The 26,706-nt window shown below is 34.3% G+C and overlaps 1 protein-coding gene across 24 annotated transcripts in view; it reads left to right on the top strand.

The window, feature by feature from the left end:
• The window catches only part of ADGRL2 (adhesion G protein-coupled receptor L2), a 223,119-nt gene that overhangs the window by 73,998 nt on the left and 122,415 nt on the right, over positions 1-26,706 (top strand). The gene's annotated exons all lie outside the window — the stretch shown is intronic.

Raw genomic sequence — 26,706 nt, 5'->3', positions numbered from 1 at the left:
ATAGTTTTACACTATATTATAAAGTTCTATTAGTGAAGACTCATTTTGATATTCATTCCTTAGTAGAACTTCATGTAAGATCCTTATGAAAATGGACTGTTTTTGTTACTGTTATTGTTTTTGTAATCATTGTAGTAATAAGGAAGGGGATAGCTTTTATCAAGTGCCTTTTGTGTTACATACTTTACAAATAATTTCTCTTTCCACTCTTATAATACCCCTTGGAGGTACAGTTGAGGAAATTGAAGCATAAGAGTTGACTTGCTATGGGTCACATAACTAGTATGTATCTGAGAACAGATTTGAGTTATAGTAGTAGTAGTAGTAATAGTTGTAATAGTAGTAATAGTAATAATGGTTGTAGTAGTAGTAGTACTAGTAGTAGTAATAATAATAGTAGTGTATAGTAGTAGTAATAACAGTAGTAGCAGTAATAGTTGTTGTTGAAGTAGTAGTAGTAGTAGAATAATATTAGTAGTAGTAATTATAGTAGTAGCAGTAATAGTTGTAGTAGTAGTAGAATAGTATTATTATTAGTAGTAATAGTAGTAGTAGTAATAGTTTAGCAGTAGTAATAATGGTTGTAGTAGTAGCAGTAGAATACTAGTAGTAGTAGTAATTATAGTAGTAGTTGTAGTAGTAATAATAGTAGCAGTAATAGTTGTAGTAGTAGTAGTAGTAGTAATTGTTGTAATAATAATAGTTGTAGTATGGTAGTAGTAGTGGTCATCATAGTGATGTTGGTGGTAGTTATTGTTGCATTGTTTCAATTGTGTCCACCTATGATCTCATTTTTTTTGGGGGGGGGGGCATTGTTTTTGCAAAGATGCTGGAATGATTTACCATTTTCTTCTCCAGCTCATTTTGCAGATGAGGCATTGAGGTAAATAGGGATTAAGTGACTTCCCCAGGGTCACACAGTAAATATGTGAGTCCATATTTGGATTCATGAAGATGAGTCTGATTCCAAGCCCAGTTCTGTCCACACTACTATACCAATGTTGGTAGTAATGACTATCATTTATTTTGTGCATGATAGGTGCTATTATCTTAATTTTATAATATAAGGAACCTGGAAACAGAGGCAGAGAGACATTGCAGGGCTAGGGAGCTCTGGTCTTCCTGACTTCAGGTCTATCTCTACTATACCATCTGGCTACTCCTATCATGCCTAGAACAGAAACTAAGAAATGTTTTTAAAATTGAATTAAATTCAGACACATTGTAGTGTAATGGAAAGAGCTTAATTTGAAGTAGAAATGAGTATTTAAATCTCTCTTCTGATGCTTACTTGTTCTATGGCTATAGGCAAGTCCATTAATCTCTGAGCCTTACTTTCCCTTTCAGTTTTATGGGGACAGTAACATAGGCCATGTGCTACCTACTTAGAGTTTACTTAATGTCGTAGGGTTCTTGTAAGAATTGGTTAAGATTATTGTATTCAAAGTGCTTTGCCATTTATTTTTTTTAAATAAAAATAATTATAAATATGAAAATATTGTAATTCAATTCTTCCATTTTTATTTGATCATTGGTCATTTGATATCCTGTTAACTATCTTGTAAGATGTGCAGATTTAATGCATACTTTTATGAGACTGATCAAATGTCAGAATCCTTTACCCATGACACTTTGCATTGCTGCTCTAATTATTTCACTGAAGTTCTTAATTCAGCTCAATAAAAACTGCCTCTAGATTTGAGATAGAGATGTCTGGATGTCAGGGAAGCCCCCACATCTTTGATTAAAGGTGTCGCTGTGATCTGAAACCCAGACTACAAAAAATAAATACAACTTAAGTTCTTATTGATTCTGTCAGCCTCACTTGGAATATGTTCTCCTAACAGAATAGGATGAAACAAGTCCACAGGAATAAACATTGCAAGGGCCAGAATTTTCTCAATTACCTTATGGGAGGAAGACTTTTGGAATATGCTTTTCTTTTATTGTTGTTGATGAATTTTATATAAGAAGCCTTGGCTTCTGTTTTAAATATCTTGCATTCAGTTCATATTTGATGAAGATGTCAGGATGGTTGTTCCTTTTATTTTGGATCTTCTTTTTCATTTGTTATAGCTGTAATAGAGGACAGTTAGAACTAGACAGGTTTTGACCAGGAGTAAAACCTGAGAGTGTTGGAAAACATTATTCAATAACATTGGAATGTGGATTTATAGCAAAATTGTATTAGTCACCTCAATACTTCCAAAATCTTGGACCTTTAGAGGGGGTTTTGTGTATGTGTGTTTGTAGGGAAATCGAGAAGCATAAATTTAGAGCCAAAAGGACTTTTAATGTTAATCTCATATAAAAAAAATTTTGAAATGTGAAATTATATCATGATAGTATTAGTCTCTACAGTTGTTACAAAATGTGGGACTCTAGAAAGGATGTGAGGAGATGCTAAAAGCATAGATTTGGATCTAAAAGGACTTTTCTTGTTAATTTCATCTGATCCTTAAATTAACCCTTAAAGTGACCTGGTCCCCAACCTACAAGTAGTAGTAGTAAATGGTAGGATTCAAATTCAAGGTTTCTTGGCTCCACAGCTTCTCTTACCATTGTATCATACTGTCTCTTTTAGGAATCAGATTTTAGATTCCAGTCTTCAAAAATAGCTTCTAAATATTGCATCATTGTTGTTTGTTAGCCTGAGCTGTGTGTATTTTTAAAGTTCTAGATACAATGATTTAAAACAGAACAATTCTATTGATAGCGTATGATTCCCATGAGACTTCTTGAGCTGCTTCAAGTTCACTCAGAAATAATACTGGCCAAACTTTCCAAATTGTTGGGAAGATAGTAGTCTCTCAGAAAGTATTTATTCAGTGAATGACAACTCTTCTGGTGGAGTTCCCTACCTTCCAGTTAACTCTTTCCCATTCAGTTAAATTAGTAATTGTAATCATTCACCTCTTTACAAAGTACTCTTAGGTACATTTAGTCAAAATATATAAAATGACAGCTAATACTTTTATAATAAAGGGAACTGTAGGAGATGATGGATATTGTTATAAAGTCACTTCTACTAGTCTCAGTTCCCTTATCTTTAAAATGAGGGATTTGGATGAGGGTCTCCGCAACTCTAAAACTGCCATTCTCTTAGGATCTTAAAAGAAATAATGTATCCTAGCCTTCATTTAAAAAGTCAATGTTCAGGACTAGGAAGACAATAACTATCATCCATTGGCCAACCCACGGTGGGTCCCATTCCACACCTCTCTTGGTCCTTGTTTGGATTCTGGTGGCTCAGAATCCTATAAATAGTGATTGTTTCTGTTTTGTCCAAAAACCTTGAGTATCTTCCTCTCACGGACTGATTTTTTTTTTTTTTTTTAAACTAGGTAAAAGAGGCCATTTTTTTGGTCATTTTTTTAAACCCTAGCATTAATCACTGAATGGATGTTGCTTCAGACAAACTGAGACCTAGGAAACTTTAGCTCAGAAAGGCCAAGTACTCCCATTGCATCCAAACTATCTCCAGTCCTCCTGATATATATCTTGCCATCAGACTCACATGGCTCCAGAAGAGAGACTAAAGCTGGTGACATACTTAAATCCAACTCATTTGCAAGCCCTCTTCCAGAAGAAAGGACAAAAAACAATAACAGTGTTCAGGATTAGGGAGATGATAGTCCCATTGTCCTTCACCTAGCTCAGATTATGTCTAAAGGATTATATCTAGTTCTGGGTGTTGCATTTTAGGAATGCAATTTAGGAATTTTAGAAACTCAACTAAAAGATCACCTGGATAATGAATTATCTCTAGTTAATGCCCATATGAGAACCAGCTGCAGAAAATAGTCTTGAGGGACTTGGAGAGGAGCAGATTGGGAGAAATCTTGATAGCTGCCTTGAGGACCTGTTGGTTTGGAAAGGAGACTATATACTTTGCTTGAATTTTCACAGTATACCTAAGAACAATGGGGAGATGTTGTAAAGAAGGAAATACCTACTTGACTTGAAAACATTTCTGCCAGTGAAAGCTGACCCAAAGTAGAATGGGCTGCCTTTGGAGGAAGAGGGCTCTTGAAATCCTCCCTCAAAGGCTAAATGACCAGTTTTAAGATTGGTGCAGAAATCTTTGGTATGGATTTGATTTCCTCTTGCCCATGCTTCCATGCGAACTCAGTGATTCTGTGTAACGAGACCATTTCAAATCTCTGCAGAATATTCCTATTGAGTGTTGAGTTGTAAATAAATCAAGACAGACCAGTATGGTGACAGACTAGAAGAGGTCTTAAGGACCAAGTCCTAGGACTTGGATCCTATCTTACAGCCATTAAGAAGCGACTGAATTATAATATGGCCAGAGCTGTCCAACAGTGTGTGTGTTTTGTATCTGTAGGACCATGAGTAGCTCCTGGTACATAGTAGGGGCTTAAAAATGTTTGTTGGCTGATGAGCAGTTATTTTGACAGCTGTGCAGGGATGGAGGCTCAGCCAGTGCTTGCTGATTGATTGATTGTGCTTTATGGATAGAGGTGAAATCAGTGTCTACAAACGCTCCCCCAACCTCCCCTCACCACCCAAAAGGAGAGGAATTTAAAAACTCAAGAAAACTTTTTTTTAAAATTAAGTTTACATTGTAATAGAAATTTCCACCAGATGATTTTGTTTTTTCTGCTTAAAAAAATAAAATGAAACGTGTAATTCTTAGATTCCCGTGCTTTCTTTGTTGTCCTTAAGACTCTCTTAATGATGTATTCCACTCTAAATTCTGGACATAGGCACTACTGTAGATATGGGTCAGCAGTGTTGTGGCACCAACCAATGGCAACAGGATACTGTCTAATACACTTTATGGCTTCATTCCCTGTACCATTACATAAATAAAGCATTCAGCGTGTGCATCAGTGCTGTCAAGCATGAATACCCTGGTGGACTGGGAATTAAATGCCAAGTGAGGGGTCTGAACCAACAAAGGCTGAATAACATTCAGCAAATGTATACATATTAGGTAAGGAACACTGCCCTGATGCAGAAGAAATTGAATAAAGTACCTTAAAGCATCTAGATAGAGCATAAAGATTTCTTTTGTTTGCCTGGAACTACCGTCATTGACCCATGCATAATATTGTAATATGGAATGAATTGGACAATAGCTTATTAAGGACTAAATGAAGACTTTGGGAGCTGTGATCTCCAATTGCATTATGCTTATTTGTTTTAACTTTTAACATCATGGACTACCTTGCTTTTGTGGAATTTGCAAGCCTCTTAGTCTTGGAGAAAAAAAGAAAATGCATTTTATGTGATGTGGAGTGTGTATGTGTATATTTGTATATACATATACATATATACATATATATATATAGAGAGAGAGAAAGAGAGAGAGAATAAATAAATAAATATATAAATGGGTGCACTCTATCCTCCCTTTGTTTTTTAGTCCTTTCTAAAAGTCCTTTGAATTGTCAGTAAGCATAGACGGGGTTATACTCGTTGAGAATGTTATTAAAGTAATTTAGATGTACCATTCATTGCCTTTTCAACCAGGCTTTTATTTTTTCTGAGACTGTAACCTTGAAACTTAGAGTTATTCCCAAGTATAAATGTATAAGTAATTGCAATTTCAAAGTGAGCTTTCAAAGTGTGACACTTATGGGCTGACCAGGTATTAGCTGTAGGTATTAAGCATCTCTTCCCCTCAGTGAAGGTGGACTGAGATACTAAACCATCACCAGTGGGAGTGTGAACATTTTTATGTTTAGTGCCATGACTGAGAATCACTTAGTGAACTTTGGCAAAATTGATTTTAGTTCTAAAACCTAGAAACATTTAGCAGAAAGTGTTTTCTGTGTCAAAACTACTTTCTTTTACTTTTGCTTAAGGGAAAACAATGTCCAGATAATTAACTGAATTACATTCAGCTTCCTTACAGAAACGACATCAGGTTTTTGATCTTGCAACGTGACTTTGCTGGGGAAGAAAGAGAGAAGCAATTTTGAATCTGGAGTCCTGGGCAGGATCCGAGTTCAAAAGCGGTAGCCAGTCATTTCTGACTATGGCACCTTGGGGAAATCACAATTTCTCTTCCCTGGGACAGATTTTTCATTTGAAAAATAAGTGTAGACTGGATGGACACCAGGGCTCCTTAACATCAAGTAGGGTGAGACTATATGACTTCTCCTATAATCTACTCCAAAGCCAAAGTGGGTTTACCACAACATGGAATCATAATGCTAGTCATTTACTGTTGTACTGCTGACTAATTTACAAGGAAATACTTGAGGTAAAGGATGTTTTTTTTAAATTCCATCAGATTTTTAAAAGAATCATTGGGTATGTTGACAATTTAGATTTTAAAACAAACAAAAAACCTTTGGGCTTTGCTGAGGTCAGCTCTGAAGGACTCTCTTGATTGTTACATTTTCAGTGTGAGCATTCAGAAATCAGCAGACACTTGGGCTTGATTTATTGTCTTGTTGATTATCTAGACTGTGATGAAGAAAATGTTAATATGAATTAAATTGTAAATGTTTTCTGGATGTTCTTGTTTTCTTGTTTTGTTTGTTTTGTTTTTTGTTTTTGAGAGCTGGTTGTTGTAAACCTTAACCAGTACACCACTGCTTTTTTTTTTTTTTTTTTTCCTTTTTCTTTTTTGAAAATGTTGCAGAAGGTCTTATTTGAGCATATGCTGATTTTACTTATGCTGAACAATTTCAAAGGAGACATCTCATAGTCTTTTCCTTATCTTGACATGATTTTGACTTCTCTGCAAGCACAACTTAGTGATTAATTAGGCTGTTACCTAGAAGGTTATTCTTGAAATCAGGAGGGTAATCTAGCACTGATGATTTGCAATGCATTGGGATGTCATGTTGGGTTGGAAAGAGGTTCTCCAAGGACCTCATAGAATAGATATAGAAATCCTCTTTGAGTCTTAATGAATAATGAGAGAGGATGATCCACTATAGTTAAATGGCAAGTAAATGCTTTTGGTACTGGAAAATAAATTGGTGTCTGTGGTTACAAATCAATTATATAAAATTACCTAAGAACTTGCATAATCAGTTTGAATTAAAGGGGTGGGATTTGCTTTTCTGGAATAGCTTCTATTTTTAAAATCTTTGGGCAAATAACAATTGAAATGCAAATTTGTGTTCTTCATGTAAAGTTTAGCTTTTGCATATTTTTTTTTTTTAAAACATCCAATTTGATACCCGAGCAACAGAAAAAACTAAAGTGATACCTTATTTTCTTTTTCAATATTTTAAACATATTTGGAATTGATTCACATGATATTTGAGCATCAAGAACCTCTATCAGTGTGATTAATGGTGAATGAGGGGGAGGGCATTTCATTTTTCTCAAATGGCTCTTTTGCTAAGGTACTAAGAGCAGACTGGGATGGGTGAGTGATTAGGTGTAAGAGCAATAGCTTAGGCATGAGATCACATGGACTAGGGAAGAAGATCTGAATGTATAAGGAATATTTTTGCTGTGTGCTGAGTCCTGTGAGCTCCTCCCAAAGCCACATCAGAAAAGGTGGGGAGAAGCTGTTTCTGCCTGTCAGGGAAGAAAATCTTGAAAGATTGATTGACTTCTTATATTTTACTCTTCTGCAAGAAATATACTGTTAATTGAGTCCTTATATATGGAAAAGACATAATCAAGATACTATTATTTGTATCTTGGTTATTTGTTTGATTCGCTTTCAAATCAGAAGATGTAAAAAAACCTAACATGATTCCAGAATGTCATTCTGTATTTTGTTGGAAGTCTTTTCTTGTAAGGCAAGGGACATGGGTCTCTGAGTTTTCTCCTTTGTGAAATGGCAGTTGGAAGATTTTCGTTGCCTACCTCACAAGATCATGTGAGGATCAAAGGAAGTGACTAATGGCGTAAAGCATTTGGTAAACCTTAATGTACTATATAAATGTAAGCTATTATTAATATCGTGCTAGGAAAACATAATTAAGAATTTTAATCATCTCAGTGGTTTAAAGAGTTTTACTTATCCCCCACCATCTTTCTACTTCATTAATTTGTATGATCAGGACTTGACATGTCCAACTAACTCTTCCATCCAGCCTTTCATATTATCATCTTTTTCATCTAGACATATGGTGTCAGGCGGAGAAACTGAGGCCACTTATCTGTATTTAAGAATCTTTGTTGGCAAATATAACTCAGTTTTAAAATGCAATATTTTATTTTTTGTTTTATTAAATATTTTCCAATTGCATTTTAATTTGATTTAGGCAAACTTGGGAGTATTGTGGACTGCATATGGCTGCGAGTTTGACACCTGATCTGGATAGACTATTGTTTGATGAAAGATTGTCCATAGGACTCTAGATAATGAAGATTATGGGTATTAGGCTTTAAGTATTTAGGCAATCTGTAAAATTGTGAATTTTAAAATAGACAGCTTAAAGGTTTTTGTTTGTTTTAAACTAGTATGTTTTCATCTTTCTCTAAATTTTACTTTCTTCTTTATCCTCTAGTGCTGTATATTTATTCTTCAGCATAAGAAAGAAGATAACTAGAGTAGAATACCTTTATCCCTTAATTTAGTTATTCGGTCTTGAAGATATCAAAAAGATGGAAGATCCTTGAATTTTTGGCAGAGTTGGCAAACACAGGACCATTTTTTTTTTGGTCTATTTAGTCACCCAGTGTTTATCAAATTTGCCTGGGGATAAAAACAGACAAACAAAGAAATAACAAAAATTGTTCCCTTAAACTTTTCTAAGTCTCATTGTCAAGAGCCTGCCATTCTCTGGGCAAGTCAGCCTGACTGCCAATAGAAACACATTGTTGGAGTGCTGATGACATATATGGTAAGCTTAAATACTTTACAACAAAGAGCTGATTTGAATTTTGATCACACAAGGGACTAATTTTATTTTACCTAGTCTATCTTTCTGGTCCACTACACAGCTTGATATGTCTGTCACCAGCAAACCCCAACTCCCCAGGATACCAGGAATTCTCAGTATGGGTACCTTGTCTTCTGGCCTGTGGCCACATGGGTGCCTTCCATTTCTTCCATATCAGGGCTTCTGTTGCTACTGAAAATGTTGAGATATTTGACTGTTTAGACCAGAACTTTCCTCCCTTACCCCCTTGATTTTTGTGTTGTAGTTCCCCAATTAGAGTTAGAGGCTCTGTGGGAACAGGGACTTTCTCATCTTTATGTTTGTATCCTCCATGTTTGTCACATACAGATGCTTGGTAAATTGTGATTAATTACTATTTCCAATATATTTTAGGAGCTGGGGAGGATCAGCATTAAAGAACAGTGGGGATGATGGTCTTACCCTTCACTTTGTGATTCTTTTGATACGTTGGGGGGGAGAAAACACATATGGGAAGACAAAAGCTAGGTCAGTAATGTTTTACACTTGATGGGGTGTATTTTAATTCTCCAAATAATACATGGTAAGTTTGTAATTTTTAGGATTGAGGAAATGTCAGTTAAATCCTTAGGAAGTCCAGCTTAGATATATCTTTGATTTAATTATTTAGTATCTAGACAACTTCCCCAAATAACATTCTAGAGGTTCAGGTTAGGTTTTCCAAATCGTGATCTCAAAAAATTTAACTTCCCTACATCAGTCTAGTATCAGACTTTTCACTTCCATATCAATTTAGATATTAACAAGTAGCAAATAAATCATTTCTTTTTTTGTGTCAGTTTCCCCTCCCCCATCCCCCCATTCCCCCATTCCCCCATTCCCCCATTCCCCCATTTTAGGGGAATGTTAGATTTCTATAAAGTCTAGATTTGTGCCAACAGATTATTCAGTGTTAATTTCATACATACTGGTATGTATCTGCATATAAAACTGTTCATACATATTCATGAGGGTTGAGATGTACATGTAGACTACATAAACTCATCATATCTAAAAGAAGGCAAAAGAAAATACTAATGTGGAAAAACTGAGCTTTATGTCGGTCATATTTTTATGAAAACTGAGAAGGGAATAAATAGAGTATATTTTACCTTTTTTTTTTTTAATTCTGTAAGTATGAATAGGGTAATTGTTTGATTGACTTGGCATTGCATTAAGCCTTATGTCTCCCAGTCTCATTTATTTTTATAAGTAATGTTGAACCGGTATAAATAAGTTTTAAAACTAACTACAAAGGAGTACTGGATTTAGTATCAGATCTGAGTTTGGAACTTTGAAATCTCCATGAATTTAGGAAAGTTCCTTTTCTAGGTCTCAGTTTTCAAATCTGTTAAATGAAGTTATATTGGGTGACCTTTAAGCATCCAGACCTTCCAGTTCCAGATGTAATTCTAAATAAACTTTTAAACTTCAGAGACTAAATTTCTTTTGATGTAACACAGGTACAAATTAGTAAGGATGGGCTCATAATTCTTTTGTCACTACTATATATTGTAAAGAATTGCAAATATGTCAGGAATTTAAAATTAGCTTTAGACTAAACAGTCCCATGGATAATTCTTCCCTAACTATTTGGGCTGTGAAAATTATCCTTGTTGAAAGTGGAGTGGATGTTTATGTAGTTGAGGTTAAATTTGAGCAATTTGCCACATAATTTGCCAATGACTGTGCTGGGAGGGATAGCTATCACACTGAATGTCATGAGAATTCAAAAAAGAACTTGAGAGGTCTGAATAATGGGAGGAATTTAGTAGGAGGAAACTATTTGGGTTAAAAAAAAACCAGACTTCTCAAGTGGGGATGGTTGTTATGAATGGGAATATATACATATAATTATGTACGTATGTTTACATGTATATATATATATATATATATATATATATATATATGAGAATAATCTGAATGACCTAATGCCAATGTCATATAAAGATTGGTTTAAGAAAGTGAAGATATAAACCCTAAACAAGAGAAAACTGGGACCTGGCTTGCAGGAATGTGAAAGGAGCTACCATCTTTTGTATGGCCCTAAATGGCAGAATCCAGGCAGTGGATGGAAATTTTAAAAAACAGCATATTTAGACTTGAATGTCAGGAAAACTTTCTTTGAGATGAACTAAGTTAGGGCTCTGCCATTTCTTCAAGTAGAAGTTAGGTGGCTGCTTTTGGCTATGTTATAGTGGGCATTCTTTTTTGTGTATGAGTCAGACTATAGCTACCAAGATACCTTCCCTTTCTCAAGTTCTCTGATTCTGATTCTTCTAGCCATATGTAGTAGATGAAAGATTTATTCAGAATACTAAAGCATATTTTATTATTCTTGGGTTTTCTCTTCCTTTTTTCCCCTCCAGTCAGGAAGATTTCCACTTGGAATCATAGAGTTCTTCTTTTAATATTTCATGTTTGATGAATATTAGATAATCATACTTTTACTTGGATCATTCCTTTTCCTCTTCTTACCATTCAGCTTTAGAGTAGGTACTAGTTTTTCTTGTTTTAACCATCACAGTTGCTGCACACTACTCCAACTCCCTCCAAGTTGTATATGACATGTACAACATGGGAATTAATTCACCATATTGTTGGCAGAACCAAAAAAATGAATCCTTATTTTTCCAGTCAAATAATATTTGGACATGAGGTCTTATCTTTTGTACTGATTGATTTTAAAACACATATTTGTAGTTGTCAGTGAAAACTAGAGTGATCTATTTTTTTTAAACTTAAATGATTTCAGAAACTAAAACAAATCATTATTACTTCAATTAATATATGGATAATAGGTAGTGTGTCCTCTACCCTTTTTGTAATGTAAATATGTTCCAAGCATCAAGTATAAAAAGTTTAATGTATGACTAAACTCTTGATAAAATTTTATTCTATGTGGAAAAGTCTGTAGTTAAAGAAAATTAACAACACTCATCCTAAATTAAAAAACAAGAACGGATTCAAAAATTAATACAAAGAAGGAAATCTTTTATTTCCTACATGCTAATGGACTTTGATATAGAAGTGCGAAAGTCTAGTACTATAGCAATATGGGGAAATTTAATTTGTTAAGACAAGGAATTGGGAAATCTAATCAAAATCATTAAAATGTGATTTGGGGAAGCTGTCTAGACACTTAAGAACTAAATCAAACAGATAACCAAGACTGGACTCCTGAGGAATCAACTGAAACCATCTCAAACCGAAAAATTACAAACTTAGCCATGTGTATTTGGAGAATTTAAATACATCTGGCCAAGTGCCTAACATAATTCAGACTTAGAATTTTTAGTCCTATATATCTTTAAAGGCTCAATTCTGCTTTGTGCTCTTCTCTTCCTACATTTTCCCCAAACCTTGGTTAGATCATCCATTCACTTCAGTAATCACCTATGTAGATTTCTTTTGTATATATTCAGTTCTGTTGCTCCACCCCAAGTTCTGTTCCCTTATTCCCAATTGTTGGGTGGCCCTATACAGATAGAGGTCTATCTGTGATTACAATTCAACATATCGAAAATCTTTGCATCTTTTCCCTTAAACCTGGTTACTTACTCTACTTTCCCTATTTGCTTTGATGGAACTGTAATCTTCCCAATCAACTAAAATGTAAACTAAAGAATTATTTTTTATTCTTCTCCTCTCAGCCTCAGCCCCTCCTACCAAATGACTTTACTTGTACAGTGCTGACATTCATTCCTACTTTCTATTCCCACTGCCCCAGCCTGATCGGACATTTATGGTCTTTCTATTGGATCATTGTATTATGGATAAGAAAGATGTTGACCAAGAACACTCTCTGTAGTTTGGGCCAACTTTTCTTAAAGCATTTCTCCTTGTAAGTTAGGTTATTACTATTATTATTTTTAAGGTATTGATACCTTAGCCCACAGAGCTAAAGATGGAATTATTGATGTAGTTTTCCCATGACTCATGTAACAAAAACAATTCCTTAAAAAGTAGGAGTTCCTTCCTCGTGGTTCTTGATACTTTGTGACCAGAGTGGTTCCACACTGAATGATAAGGCAGGGAGGATGTCCCCAAGTGAATCAATGCTGCATCCTCACAGAACATCCTTTCCATGCGGTTGCCAGGTAAATTTCATTTTCTTAACTAATAGATGTGAAATAGCAGATAAAGGGCTAAACTGAAAGTCAGAAGACTTGGGAACAGATGCTGGCTTTTGCAAGTTGTGTGAATCTGGACAGATAATTTGATCCACCCCAGGTTTTAGTTTCCTTATCTTTAATACAAATGGTTTGGAATTCATGACTTTTACAATCCTTTCCAGCTCTGAAACTGTGAGTCTGTGAAATGAACCACAAATGTGTCCATTTGAACCGTTTGGAGATGCCTAAATTGGGCCAGGCCCATATCTTCCTTCACATTTCTCCCTTCTGTGATTCATTCTTCAAAGAATTCTGAAAATCGCTTTTGACCATCACTTTCTTAAAGGCTTAGCTTAGGTACTGTCTCCTTGATACTTAAAGGGAGCTCTCAGATGTTCTCAAAACATGTGCCTTAGAATTCTTTTATTTGTCCTTTTTATGCAGTGAAGTGCATAGATATGCACACACATACACCCATAAATATATATTCATCTGTGTACATATGAAAGCCTGCATTTATGTAGGGTCTTCAGACTTGAAGAGAGCCTTAATTAAAATAACAATAATAGCATATATTATAGTGCTTAAGGTTTAAAGTATAGCACTTTGAGGTGTGCATTGGACTTTGCCTATATTCTCATTTGATCTTCATGACATACGAGACATTTTACAGCAGAGGAAACTGAATCAGAGAAGTGATTTGCTCATGGTTGCACAGCTAATAACAACAACAACAATAATAATAACAACAGCAATAATAATAATAATGCCTTAAAACATTATTTAAACCCAGGGTCTTCCTCATTTCAGATTCAGGACTTTAGACTCCCATCTTATCCCCTTCTTAACTTGCATATTGCTTTATTTGATCTCATTATCCCCATTTTACAGAGGAGGAAACTAAAGCTGGAATAAAGTGAATTTCCCTTGGTCAAAAAACTAGTATGTGAGGCAAGATTTGAATTCAATTTTTTCTGATTTCACCATCCTTTCACTGTTCTCTATGACTGTCTTTTAATGGAGTGTTAGGATAGGGAAAGGAATAAATAAGTAAATTGTAAACTCCTTGAAAGCTGGAACTGCATCATTTTCCAGTTTTTATCTTTAGCACTTAGCTCCTGCATTGTGCATAATGGACAGTTAATTGTTCAATTAAATAATAATTAACCTTCAAATTCATCTACGTATCCATTTATCTATATCTGTATATTAAAATTTACCAAGTAATTTAAAATAATACCATTCCTTTTATTCTTATTATAATCCTGTGAGATAGCACCAATATCAATTTTTAAAAAATTTTTAATTGAGGAAGCTGTGACTCAAAAATATTGGAGTGGCTTGGCCTAAGTTAGTACTTTTTTTTAGTGAGGGTCTGAAATCCTATCTCCTACTTCTGAAACCATTTTTCTTTTTATACAAAATCTTACTGTCATTAGATTATCAACAAGAAAAGGGATATCAGGATCCATTTAGTCTGACACCTCAAAAATAATTCTCTTCTGTAAGAGAAATAGCTTTCTAGACTTGGTTGGGAAGACTTCAGTTAATGCAATCCACTCCCTAAGGAAGCCCCTTCCACTTTGAGATAGAATGCAAACTCCTTGAAGGCAGCGGCTAATTATTGTATTTGTATTTCCAGTGATTGATGGTGCTGGGCAGGAGCTTAATAAATCTTCTATTGGTTGATTAATAGCTGTAATTATGGGAAAGTTGTCTTTACCTTAATTCTGAACCTATTAACTCTTTGCAACTTTTCTTCTGTTTTTTGCTAATTGAGCTCTTGAGGCTAAGAAAAACAAGTTTTGATTTGCCCCTCATAGCTATTTTCAGAAAATTGAAGACGATTATAACTTTTCTCCTTTCCTTCCCTTCTTCCACCTTCTCCTTGCCCCACCCATCTTTTCTTCTCCAGATTAAAACATTCCCTGTACCTGATTCTGACATAGCATTTGAGTGTCAGCTGTTCATCTGTATCTTAAAATATTGATTAAAAAATTTCATGGGAGGAGTAGGCAAGGGAGAAAAAAAAAATCCCCTAACTACTTCTTCACCTGTAATTTATTTAAAAGGCCTTTCCTGACATCTCAGACACATGATCATACTTGTAATAGGTTTAAATAATGTGCAACTCTCTTGAATAGCATGCAGGATTAAAATAGGTAAATGTAGGGTATGAAACCAGTTTATGGAATGTAGATTAAAATGAGAACAAAGTAAGTACTGTATTTATCCATGCCTTATTGCAGCATGCACAGAGAAAATGCTGAAGGTAAGACACAGGTCTATTTTGTAATTCAGGGTCTTTACGGAAATGTAAAGGCATTTCAAGCCACCTACCTATTTCAAAGATGGTATCGATAGACCACCCGCTGTGGACATGCTGTAAGGAAAATGGAAGGATGTAAATGAGTTTTAGTGATTTGCCTGCCCCTGAATATAAATGAAGCTGAAAATCTCCTGTCTTGTACTCTTAATAGTGAACTACTAGAGTGTGCTCAATTCACTTTGTTGGAAAGTGAAGGCTGTCATAAGGGATTACTATTAGCCCCCTTTTATATTATTATTATTATTATTATGTGAATACTTGTTAACACTGGATAATTCCAAGGTAATTCAGTTACAAATACCTCTCATTAAGATATGTCACTAAATTTGATACTTTGTAATAGGGCTTCTACATTTAGGAGGCTGTTGTGATTGAAATGTGGAAAACCATTTTATTTGAACATCATAAATGAATAGTAGAGAGTTTATGGTAAGAATAAGAGACATAAAATGGATTGGCCACAGAGCTGACTTATCTAAGGCTATAAAAATAGTTTTTCTTTTCACAATTGAATATGCATTCTATACAAAGGACAGGCAAGACAAGGAAAAGAAATCTGATGATCCAACTATGAAACTAGAACTCACTTTTTGGAGACTTACCTACTGAGGTTAATGTCCGATTGTATTGAAAGATTTCAGTGAGGGAAAATGCATCAGTATAATTGTCTGACTCTATATTTAAATCCTGTGTATAAAATACATCATAATACAGAAAAATCCCATGTGTTTTATGCATTCAAAATTTTAGCTTGAAAAGGGTGCATAGGCTTCAGCATTCAGCCAATTCTCTAGGTATTCTGCAGCTCTTTTCATTTTGTGACACTGAAGCTCTGTAACTGAAGTTGTTTAACCTTCCAGTCATTAGCTTTTCATTTGTAAAAATGGGAAAAGCAAGACAAGGGCTAAAGTCCTTTAGGATTCTCAAATTCTCTGATTGTCTGAGGTTTAATCGGAAAACAATTGATTTAAAATATTTTGATAACTATATTTCAGTGTTACTGATTTTCTTTGTAAGCTTATACATTCTATTTTATGCTTGAGAAAACTTTATTCTGAATATTCCACAGGTTTCACAAAATTGTCAAAGAGTCCAGGATATACAAACATATTAAGATTTCTGTTTTAGAAAACATTATTTTGGAAGAGAGGATAAAAAGTGCATTTATTTTTCTGATTCTTACAGATAGGAAGATAGATTTTTTGATAAAAGTGAATTTGTCAGAATTTTTAGTAGTGTTGGAGAAGGAATAAAGAATGAGGTTCTAAACTCCCTGTAAAATCCAGTCTCCCTTCTCTGATTGTGTGTGTGTAAGTGTAAAAATAGTAAAATAGTTAAACATTCAATTTTCATGTCAAAGGATGGGGTCAAAGAATTGTGAATAAGGTATATATGTTTGGAATCAGGCAGCAATTGTCAGGGGTTTCAGTAGGTTTCAAGAGGTGCCCAGAGTTTCTTCCTCCCCCCTCCCTTCCTGCAACTCATAAACTTAAAATCACTACTTTCATGATTCATTTGAGATGGGAAACTGTCCCAGCATGCCTGCCCTCATTTTCCATCTTTCTCCACTGCCCTAAGAACTTTTCCTTTCCACTCTTTTTACAAGCTTCCTTTTTAGCAGTGAGACAGTTGAATGGGATTGTCATAACGATGGTTTTAATCCTTCTGAAGATTACATAGGTCAAGCTGAAAATCTAAGGTGAAGCTTGCTTCATAGCATCCATTATGTACTGAGGGGCATTGATTGGTGGAATATTGATTTTAATAATAAAGTTCAGCTTCACATAATTTACAAGCACTGTAAAAGGCCCCTAGCTCATTAAAAGAAACAACCAACAGAAAATAGGATTATGAAATTTTTCATCCTGGAAGTCCCTAACAGATTTTCTCCTAATGAAATTTGTCCTAAATGGAAGTTCTTACTGAAACTTAAAACCTAGATAAAGCTTTCAGATTATAGTCTAGTGTTTTCCTGTAATGTTTTCCACGCTTGCTGTTGACTAGATTTTCATCCCCTCATTGTTTTGAAACAGAGGATGAACAAAATGATATTAATCTTTGTTTGTTAATCCTGTTTTGTAATTAAATCCATCTTTTACTTACCTTTCATATAGATTTGAAGGAAAGGGGATTTAGGAGAACATGATTTGCTTTTTATGAGATAGTTTTAGGATTATGAAATCAGCATTAAAAGAAAAAAAGTTAACTTGCCCACCAAGCAAAAAGATTTTCGCTTTGTTGTTCTTGATTTGCTAGTGCTATGAAAAAAAATGAGAGCATTCAAGCTGGGTTGCCTGTGGTTTCACTCTAATTCTATAGGCTGCACACTCTTTCTCCCCAAAATCCCCACAGCAAGTGACCTTGTCAAACAAAAGTGTGGAATAATGGGAGGCAGCTCAGGGATTGGGGCTCATTTACAAGCAGCTGTTTGCTTCTGTCAGAACAAAGGCAAATCCGGGCTGCATTAAGGGGGTATGACAGCCACGGTGAACAACGGCTTACCCTCTTCCCCAATAATGCTCATCCTTGGGGGTTTGGAGTCTAAAACTGGCCAGTTGGGCTAAAAGTTATTGTCCGTGTTGGGTGGAAAGGATAGGACTTTTTCTCATCGTTTATCAAAATCTACAAACTTTCAGTGCTGCACAAACTTAATTCCTGTAAGATGACTTTCCTTTAAAATGGTACATTTGCAGAAGAGATGGAGTAATTATGTTACACTAATTGTGTAAGGCCCAGTGTCTGTTGTGGGGTCTTATTCTGATGGGGGACATGATTGGATTTAGGGCATATCTGAATTCAAATAAAAAATGATGGTGGGAAGCCACTTAGATTTGAAGTGAGGGAGAGGAAAGGGTGAATTCATATTCCAGCCTTGGAGGGACTGGCGCTATGGAGGCAGAAGACTAAACTTAGGTCAAATTCTGCCTCCATCATTTATGTTTCTGTATGACTTAGGTAGGACAGTTAAATGGTACAGTGTACAGAATGCCAGGATCTGGACTCAGACGCTTTCTAGCTATGTGACTCTGGAATTCACTTAATCCTGTTTGCCTCAGTTTCCCCATCTGTAAAAGGAGCCGAAGAAGAAAATGACAAACCACTCTAATACCTTTGCCAAGAAAATCGGGTCATGAAGAATAAGCCATGACTGAAAGGACTGAATAACAAATGGTCTTAAGCTAATCTTAATGTCTTAGACCACAGTTACCTCATCATTAAAATGAGGAAATAGGACTAGGTGTCACTAAATTCCCTTTCAGCTGTAATCCAACTTGTCTGATGTGTGTGTGTGTGTGTGTGTGTGTGTGTGTGTGTGAAAAATTCATTTCACTTCATAAGGCCTCTTTCCTCTTCATCTTCCCCTATGCAAAGATAGTTTTTAGCATTCACCCTTGCAAAATCTTATGCTCCAGATTTTTTCCCCTCACTTCTTCCTAGACATCAAGTAATCCAATATATATTATTTTTTATTTATTTATTTTTTTTTATTTAATAGCCTTTTATTTACAGGATATATACATGGGTAACTTTACAGGATTAACAATTGCCAAACCTCTTGTTCCAGTTTTTCACCTCTTTACCCCCACCCCCCACCCCCCACCCCCCTAGATGGCAGGATGACCAGTAGATGTTAAATATATTAAAATATAACTTAGATACACAATAAGTATACATGACCAAAACATTATTTCCAATATATATTAAACATGTAAAATTCTTCTATACCCACTTCTACTTTTATTATGTTGCACAAGAAAAATCAGATCAAAAAAGAAAAAACAAAAACAAAAAGCAAGCAAACAACAACACAAAAGATGAAAATATCATGTTGTGATCCACATTCAGTCCTGACAGTCCTCAAATTGAAAAGAGCCAGGTGCACTGGAACTTTTTTCCTAAAGCAATTTTTGCAATATTTGCTCCAGTGTTAAACTTTTAATGGTTCTCTTGTAGAAATAAAAACAAATGTGAAGAGCCAGTATGCAGGGAGGATAGAACAGTGATAATTAATGTATGTCTGAGTTCTTAGAAATAGATTTGTGATTTCAATAAGGGATCCATCTGTCTCCCTATGAACAAGTTTGCTCAGGGAGTTTTCCATACTGGTGGTCTCCAGACAAAACCTGAGTCACTAGTTGTTGGGTATAAAGTAGAAGAATTGTAGAATTTCCTATTCAGGTAAAAGTTGGACAAGATGTCCTTTCTCAACTTTACTTTTTCAACTTAGAGTTTTAATGTTTCATATTTAGATAGTGGGTCTTCAATCTAAAATTGGAAGTGCCTTAGAAGCCAGGCATAATCCAGCTTCTTCATGATGAAGGTGAGACTATGGCAAATTACTACAGTTTTAAATTTTCTTTCATTAATTAAAGTACTTTTAAGAGTTGACTTTTTCCAGTAAATTTATACACACACACACAAAATTGAAGAAGATAAAATATTTTACTTAGAGATCAGTAAGAATCAAGATGTTATTCCTATTCAAGTTTATATATCTTGAAATATACCTGTAGACCCTCTGGGAGACCTTAGAGCCCAAGTTAAAAATGGCCTGAATTTGAGATAGTCTCAAATATTTGTATATTGGCAAATATTTGCATATTGAATCCTATATTTTTTTCAGCATTATGGTTCATTTTTGTGTGGTGGGACATGTCTTTGTCAGAAGACTTGAATTTCAGATTTGGCATTAAAATGTATTTGGCAATGTGACCCTGAGTATATCATTAACTGCCTCTGCCATAGTGGTTATGATAATAAAATTGTGAAGAAAGTGTTGTGTCTCTCTTAGAGTGTTATAGAAAGGGAAATAGTAGTAATAATAATAATCATCAACCTCTCCATTTAATCATTTTGTCTTTATGTTTCATATAATTGGGATATAAAAAAGTCTTGATTCATCCTATCTTGCTATTATTATGCTATTATATATTCTGTTGTTCAGATGGATAAAATAACCATTTAAAAATAATTAAATGAAAGTATTTAGTTATTTTCTCTAGATTTGCTGAAAACTTCTTTAGGATAAGTTCATTTAGGATGATATGTACTTGAGTAGACAATGAAAAACATTTAAGTGCTTATCTTGTTTCTGGTACTCTGTTAATCTCTTGTTAAGCAAATATAAGAAAAATGGTCCCCTACTCCCAATCTCCAACCGGTTAAGGATCTTAAGTTGTAATTGGGAAAGATTGTAAGCAAATTGATTAGAATGGGGGCAGTATATGCCAAACTGGCTCAGCAATGTCTGAGAAGTGACAGGGAGGGACAGGTTCCAAGCAAAGTAAAGCAAAAACTCGGGGTCTTTCAGTATTATGGTAGTATTTCTTTCTGTTTCTACATGATTTTATTTCATCTTTTAGGTATCTGTATTTTGAAAGCCTGCTATTTTACATTATTTATTTGGAAGTTATATATGTTCAGTATAGAAATATTTTTAAAAATATAATTACCTTTTTTTGTGGACCACTAATGTATCTGGTAATTCTGAACATTCTCTATGAAACTGATTTGTTTCACCTCTTTATTGAATTTTCAAAAAATATTTAGAGTTTTGTGTTTGTACTGTAAAACATTTGTCTGTTTATGAAGAATAGCTATATCATAGTATGTAATTTTGGCAACTTAATATTATTTTCTTGATAATTGATAGATACTAAAATTTTGTATCTAGCTCAGGGGGTGAATTATTTAGTTCTTTATGTATCCTTGTAGAGACTTCATTAATCAGTAAGTCCTGTATAGAATGGATTCCACCTTACACATTAGGTGATCTGATCTTATATCATTTTCATGAAACTTTCTGTTTCGGTAAAGGTATTTGCTTGACTCTGTCATGGTTCAGTTCTTCTTTGTCAACATATTGTTGTTTTTGAGTTCATATGGGTTTTGTCCATGGAGGACCCCTTTGGTGATGACGGTTGTTATTATTTTGATGATAATGAATTCCTATGAAATCAAACTTAAGGAATCCTTACACTCTCTTAAAAGGAGTGTTCTACCTTTATTACTATGTAGTCTTTGTATGTTTCTCTCCTGTAAATCCTTAATAAGGATGTAGCAAAATGGGTGATCAATAAATGTAATGTTCTACATTCATTTAAAATGATCCACATATTGAAATATTACTCTCCATTTAATTTCCGTTTATGTGGATGTTCTCATTGACTTCATGAGACTTGAATATACCAAGAGCCACCAGAACTGCCTGGCTGGAACAGCCAAATGGAGACATGCTGATTGATCCACAAATGTTTACTATATTACTGTTCTGTTAAATGGAGTGGCCCAGCTATCCATAAATGGCTGTTCACTCATAACTATTAACTAATTCATAGAATCAAAAGTTCTTAGTGGAAAGGCTTGAGAGATTATAGAGCCCATTCTTATTTTTCAGATACAAAAAAACTGAACCTTAGAAAGATGAGGTGATTTGCCTGTGATCCTTCAACAAGGACTCAGTATTTTTTTAGCTCATGTAGCAAATTATATAGACTTTTTGTCCAATAAAAGCAAAATCATACTATTTGATTCAAGAGTTTGTAATCTGTGGCAATATTTATGTCAAATATATGTGATAAATGAGAGTACCTAAAACTATATATATATATATATAGATAGATAGATATAGATATATATCCATATCCTGCTATAATATTCTTCTATTGGAAAGCCAATTTCTATTGAATTATATGGTGACCAGCAATAGATATTCATGGCACATCTGAAACTTTCAGAGACCTTAATATGATTTAAAGACCTCACTTTCTATTGAGCTAGCTAGACATATTAAAGGTAACTCTAGAACCGTAAATAGCAAGTTGTTTTTCAGTGTGATAGATTTCTAATCAATCTGAGAATATTTTAGCCTCTCTGAACATTTTATACCCACAGAGAGAATATGGGCTATCCTTAGTCTTAAAACTTGAGGAGGTGATTTTGGTTAGAGATATATTCAGATCAGAGTGACCCTTGAAGGACTTATCCCTTGCATGGAGAGAAATGCCCTTAACCAGGGCTAATCCCTAGCAAGAAATGGCCATACTGAAGTTCCAGAGAACTTCCTCACTACGGCTTCTATTTGTACCTAAGATCTTCCCTGTAGCCCTAGATTTATGGTCCTGTAGTCCTTGGTATTCTTGGAGTCTCAGAATCAAACTGGGCAAACTGGGATGTCACCATTAGATAATTATATAGAACCTTTCCTCTTTTAGTCTTTGAAAAAATGTCCGATTTTGGTATCCGTTAAGAACCACAAACAACCACATATACAAAAAGAATGGTTAAAAATAAAATTATCCTAGGAAATAAAAAAACTTATAGTTTTATTATTATTTTTGAAAAGTATATGTTGGATTTTAAAAGACAATGAAAAAATTTATCTTGATTGTTTTCATGTCTCCTTATGTTCTTTTAGATTTTATTGCTGCTATTTAAATTAAATTAGTTTAAATATATATATATATATATATATATAATATGTATAATCCAAATATTAATTTTGATTCTATTTTATTCACTCTGCATTATTTCATATAAGTTTTCCCTCTCCTTTGTGCTTTTCATATTTGATATTTCCTAGTGGCACAATACTATCCCATTTCAAATAGACTGGAAGTTCCATGAGGACAAGGGCTATCTCACTTTTGTATTCATATCCTTATTATCTAGTGTCTGAAATATGTTAGGATATTTAATAAATGCCTATTGATTGATTGATTGATTGATTAATCAGCATACCACAATTTCTTTAGCCAATCTTCAGTCTTTGAACATACGATAGAGCTTATTAAAACTTCTTTTTGCTACTACACATGATACTATTGTGTAAACTTGTTTCCTGGTACTAGATTTTGTTTCCTCTACTTCCCCCAATCCCCAAAGTTTCTGTAAGACCTGGCCTAGGTGTCCAGAGTATAGTGAGTGAAGTAGTTGTAAATTTCCTAGAGACCCCAGAGATTTGACAGTGCGCTTAACCAGTCCCAGAGACTTCCCAGTTGTACAATAGGGAGGTTCCTTTCTTACTTGAAGTGTATTTCAATGAGAAAACATATTGAATTTAAAAGAACCTAGTTCCCCTAGCAAGGTTGTTACTTACTTTTGATGTGTCTCTTCTCCTTTTTGTAAAGAGTTACAAGCAGATATTTCTTAAGATTTACTTATTTTGATCTGAAGTGATACTATTTAGGCCACTTGGTTAAGAAAGAGTGAAGTATTTTGATCTACAGTGAATCGAGTATTATTAGTTGGATGCTCAAGGAATGTCAGAGTATTGGTGAGTGCTCAGCTTTTTTCCAGTTATATCCAGTTATATATGACATTTAACTTTGTTTTTCTGTTTTTCACGGTATGGATGCTTAATAAATGCTTGCTGATTAATTCAGCTACAGAGCTCTGTTGCTTTCTGGACTGGCCCAGTAGAATATAATAAACTTCTTGAGAATAGGGTGTATTTTATTTTTTAATCTTTGCTTCCTCAGCGTTTAGTATTAGCTCATTTTGAGTCATACTGTCTTCAACACAGACTAGAAATGATTCCTAGAAGCTTATTTTTGAATGGTCTAGAAGATTCCAAGTAGTCCTGTAATTTTTTCTTTGTTCTCTGTTTTAACATTTTTTCCCCCTGAATATCCTTCACAGCGCTCCTTCTGGATAATGAAAAAATGAATACGCGATTTAGCAACTTTATAAAAATATTTATTTTTTCATAGTTGTATGACTATGAAATCCTTAAGAGTTATTCATAGTGGTCAGTCATCACCAAAACATTAAAAAAAAATTTACTAGGTGCTAAACCCCACATATGGCTGAATGTTTAATGTTAATTTGTAGGGGATAGGAGGGCTCTACTCTGTAATCTGTATTGGGAGATTTAGAAATTGCCTTAAATATTTATTTTAGTAAGACAGCTTTATATTTGCTGATTGTTTTTTAATGTTGTGAGATGATATATGATATGGTAGATAATAAATCCCCAAAACAATGAATATAGGCAATACTAGTACCTTGGAATTCAGTTAAAATGTTTGGTCACATGATGCTTGCTCAATTTACATAGAAATTGCCCTAAAATGTATTGCTTTGCTATCATTATCTTGTGAAGTGACACATTAATTTATGCAAACAACTATATCTTGCAAATATAATGTAAGCCTATTTAACAGGCACATGCAGTTCTTATTATGAAAATGTTGATGAAATATTTAAAGATACGTTGAAATTATAACATTTTATGAAATTTAAGTTAATATTCACCTGTTTTCTAAATTGCATGCTTGAACAGTATTATACCTGATTTATTGAGTTTCGTATTCATAACAAAGTGATAGGTATTTAGTGATTTCAAAGTTTTTAGCTTTGAAAAAAAAATCTAAAGTTTAACTTTTATTAATTTGTGATATTTGTATGTTTTTTTCCCTAACCACAGCTTTTAAAATTTTACTAAATGCTGGTGAGGGCTTGATTATTTTATCTTTGAAGTTGTTTTAACAGTAATTAAGGAGAGCAGGCCATTTTCTGGCACTGCATCAGTCTGTTAAACTCATATTTATTTTTTTTTTCCTGAGTTCCTTTCAATTAACACACCCCTTCTTGCAGGAAAGGAGGACATTTTGTTCATTACTTTGCTTGAATAATACCACAGCACTAGCAGATGGTCACTTTCCAACTGGTTTGTCTTGAAAAAAGAAATTAAAATATTATAGTGCCAGAGAGAGATGTTATAATGTGTCCCTTTCAAATTAACAGATCTTTTTTTCAGCCATTTTATGATGATAAAATAGCTCAATGTCACATAAAAGGTTAAAAGCTGGAGTAAAATAGCATCATGGGAAATTTGAAATAAATAGTGTCTCGTATGGTTTTATTACTCTATACTTGAACACACAATGGATGTTTCTTTCCTTGAGAAGACATTGTGTGTGTTATGTATACTATGTTGACATTTTGGTTATAATAGTAAGTAGTGAAAACTATACATTTCACAAAAGAGCAATTTTTTTTTACATACATTCTCCCCAAAAATTATTATTCATTTTTAGAGCATTTGAAGTCCCAAATAAAATCCTACCTTCTAGAGGAAACTTTTTCCTCATGTTCTCCCTGAATTCCAATGCTTTCCTCTCTGTAATTTCCCATTTATTTTGCATATGGATTGCTTTTTAGAAATTTATTTGTATATTACAAATTTAGATTGTAATATCTTTGTGGGTAGGGATTGTTTTTCTGCTTCTTTTTTGTATCTTTTGTGTTGCGCATTTTACGTGATACATTGTGGGTGCTTAATAAAAATTGATTGCAAATCTGATGCCCCTTTGACTGTTTTCTAAGATCCTGTTGAAGAGATCTGGAACTTCAGGGCATCAGAAGTACCTGGATGCAGCTTATGATGATTCAGAACCAAGCAGTTTTAACTTTTTTCAGAAATCATTAGGGAGCCATTGAATCTTTTTGAGCAGTGAATACAGGTGATTGCACAGTGAAATGCATAAAGATGATGAGCGGTAGCAGTATGATGAATGGTTTGGAAGTGTCTAGAAAGTAAAGTCTGGAAGACCTCTTAGGGGGCTATTTGGATAGTCAAAGCATGTAGAGTCTTTATTAGACTGTTGATCATGGGAAGAGAGACATACCAAGGAAAGGGACTATGCACCTGAAAAAGACATGACTTGATTACTAATTACATACAGAGATAAGGAATATGGAGAGAGACATCAAAAGCAACAGCCAATTTTTAAACACAGGGGAGCTAGATGAATGATTTTTCCTTGAAAGAAGTAATACAGTTTAAAAGGAGGAGGAGAATTTTTGGGAAAAGAGAAGAATTTTGATTTCAGACATGTCTGAAATACAGTTTCCCTGTATGAGATCCTGTGGTCTTAATGTACTTGTTAAATTTTTTCAGGTGCTTATCTTGAAGCATAGACTTGTAGACTTGTTTGCCATATGTAAATTCTTTAGAAGCCAAATATCATTATTCTTCTTGGCTTCCACTATTCACTACTCACCTGTCTACCGTCTTATCATACCATCATGAGTTATGAGTATGAATTATTCGAGCTACATAACATTTGCTTAATCAGAACTCTGGATATCAGTGAAAGTTTAAATGTATGGTTTGGAATACATAAAGTTGGCTGATTTGATTTGATTCATGTTTTGGGGCCTGAGAAAAATATGTGAAGATAGAGGAGAGATAATGATTGATGACATGCTTTCCTATGACATGCAAAAAATTGTAAAGCATCCACAAATCAAATCGACACAAAAGAATCAGTGCTATTTCTCCCCCCCCACCCCCCACCCCGCCTCCCAGGAGTTTATGAAGGTGAAGTTGATGAATAATAGGAAACCTCTCCTAGACCTTATTTTGTCTCTGTAAGGGCCAGATGAGTGACTTGGCATATTAAGAATTCTT

This window comes from Sarcophilus harrisii, chromosome 4, assembly GCF_902635505.1.
Source record: "Sarcophilus harrisii chromosome 4, mSarHar1.11, whole genome shotgun sequence".
Taxonomy (NCBI): Eukaryota; Metazoa; Chordata; class Mammalia; order Dasyuromorphia; family Dasyuridae; genus Sarcophilus; species Sarcophilus harrisii.
This window is presented reverse-complemented; position numbering and strand designations above follow the sequence as displayed.